This window comes from Carex rostrata, chromosome 6 (assembly GCF_964058835.1).
Source record: "Carex rostrata chromosome 6, lpCarRost1.2, whole genome shotgun sequence".
Taxonomy (NCBI): Eukaryota; Viridiplantae; Streptophyta; class Magnoliopsida; order Poales; family Cyperaceae; genus Carex; species Carex rostrata.
The window spans coordinates 14,587,922-14,590,376 of NC_135923.1; positions in this window are offsets into that span (position 1 = coordinate 14,587,922).

Genomic DNA, 2,455 nt, shown 5'->3' on the forward strand with positions numbered 1-2,455 from the left:
CAGCGGCAACCGGAAACGGCTAACGTTGGGACAAAGTGACCCGAAAACAGTTCAGCTGGGGAAAATTAAGCGGATGCAGCCAAGCGTTGGGGAAAACTAAGCGGATACGGCCAAGTGTTGGGGAAAAATGGCCCGAAAACAGCCCAGCGGCAAGCGGAAGCGGCTAACGTTGGGGAAAAGTGACCCGAAAACAGTTAAGCGGGGGAAAACTAAGCGGATGCGGCCACGCGTTGGGGAAAGCTAAGCGGATGCGGCCAAGTGTCGGTGGAAATTGGCCCGAAAACAGCCCAGCGGCAAGCGGAAGCGGCTAACGTTGGGCAAAAGTGACCCGAAAACAGTTCAGCGGGGGAAAACTAAGCGGATGCGGCCACGCGTTGGGGAAAACTAAGCGGATACGGCCAAGAGTCGGTGGAAATTGGCCCGAAAACAGTCCAGCGGCAAGCCGAAGCGGCTAACGTTGGGCAAAACTGACCCGAAAACAGTTCAGCGGGGGAAAACTAAGCGGATGCGGCCACGCGTTGGGGAAAACTAAGCGGATGCGGCCAAGTGTCGGTGGAAATTGGCCCGAAAACAGCCCAGCGGCAAGCGGAAGCGGCTAACGTTGGGCAAAACTGACTCGAAAACAGTTCAGCGGGGGAAAACTAAGCGGATGCGGCCACGCGTTGGGGAAAACTAAGCGGATACGGCCAAGAGTCGGTGGAAATTGGCCCGAAAACAGTCCAGCGGCAAGCGGAAGCGGCTAACGTTGGGCAAAACTGACCCGAAAACAGTTCAGCGGGGGAAAACTAAGCGGATGCGGCCACGCGTTGGGGAAAACTAAGCGGATACGGCCAAGTGTTGGGGAAAAATGGCCCGAAAACAGCCCAGCGGCAAGCGGAAGCGGCTAACGTTGGGCAAAAGTGACCCGAAAACAGTTCAGCGGGGGAAAACTAAGCGGATGCGGCCACGCGTTGGGGAAAACTAAGCGGATACGGCCAAGGGTCGGTGAAAAAGGGCCCGAAAACAGTCCAGCGGCAAGCGGAAGCCGCTAACGTTGGGCAAAAGTGACCCGAAAACAGTCCAGCGGGGGAAAACTAAGCGGATGCGGCCAAGCGTTGGGGAAAACTAAGCGGATACGGCCAAGCGTCGGTGAAAAAGGCCCGAAAACAGTCCAGCGGCATGCCGAAGCGGCTAACGTTGGGCAAAAATGGCCAAAAGCGATGGAGCAGGGCGGTCTGAATCTATGCATCCACATAAAATGGGGGGTAAACCTGGGGGATTTCCAGGGGGTGGTAACCCTGGGCGTGGCTGGAGACCCAAAATGCATATTCCCCTATAGGGGGGAAGGATTTTTGGAAGAGGCAGCCCCTCATGTACATGCCAAGCGGGGTGTACATGGCCCCTGTGGGTGCCTCCGTCGGTGTAAAATGGCCCGAAAAACAAGATTATGTTACCCGAAAACACGATTATGTTACCGAAAAAACACGGTTGAGCGGGGGCAGTAAGCACGGTTGAGCGGGGGCAAAAAACACGGTTGAGCGGGGGCAAAAAACACGGTGCAGCGGGGACAAAAGACACGATTTTGTTACCGAAAAACATGGCCCGTCGGGGGCAAGGAACACGAATATGTTACCGAAAAACACGGACCACGCGGGTTGAAATCCCCAGCCGTAGAGCCGGCGAAACACGGTGGGGCAGGGCGTCTAAGCGTGGAGGCGCCCGTAAGACCGATGCGGGTTGAAATCCCCAGCCGTAAAGCCGGCGAAAAGCGGTCGGGCAGGGTGACTCCGCGTGGAGTTTCGCCCGTAAGGCCGATGCGGGTAGCCGCGCGGGTTGAAATCCCCAGCCGTAAAGCCGGTGAAACACGGTTCATTGGGGCGCCTAAGCGTGGAGGCGCCCCGCAGAGACCGAGCGGGTTGAAATCCCCAGCCGTAAAGCCGGCGAAACACGGTTCATTGGGGCGCCTAAGCGTGGAGGCGCCCCGCAGAGACCGAGCGGGTTGAAATCCCCAGCCGTAAAGCCGGCGAAACACGGTTGAGCGGGGCGCCTAAGCGTGGAGGCGCCCCGCAGAGACCGAGCGGGTTGAAATCCCCAGCCGTAAAGCCGGCGAAACACGTTCGGGCAGGGCGACTCCGCGTGGAGTTTCGCCCGTAAGACCGATGCGGGTAGCCGCGCGGGTTGAAATCCCCAGCCGTAAAGCCGGCGAAACACGGTTCATTGGGGCACCTAAGCGTGGAGGCGCCCCGCAGAGACCGAGCGGGTTGAAATCCCCAGCCGTAAAGCCGGCGAAACACGTTCGGGCAGGGCGTCTAAGCGTGGAGGCGCCCGTAAGTCCGATGCGGGTAGCCGCGCGGGTTGAAATCCCCAGCCGTAAAGCCGGCGAAACACGGTTGAGCGGGGCGCCTAAGCGTGGAGGCGCCCCGCAGTGACCGAGCGGGTTGAAATCCCCAGCCGTAAAGCCGGCGAAACACGGTTG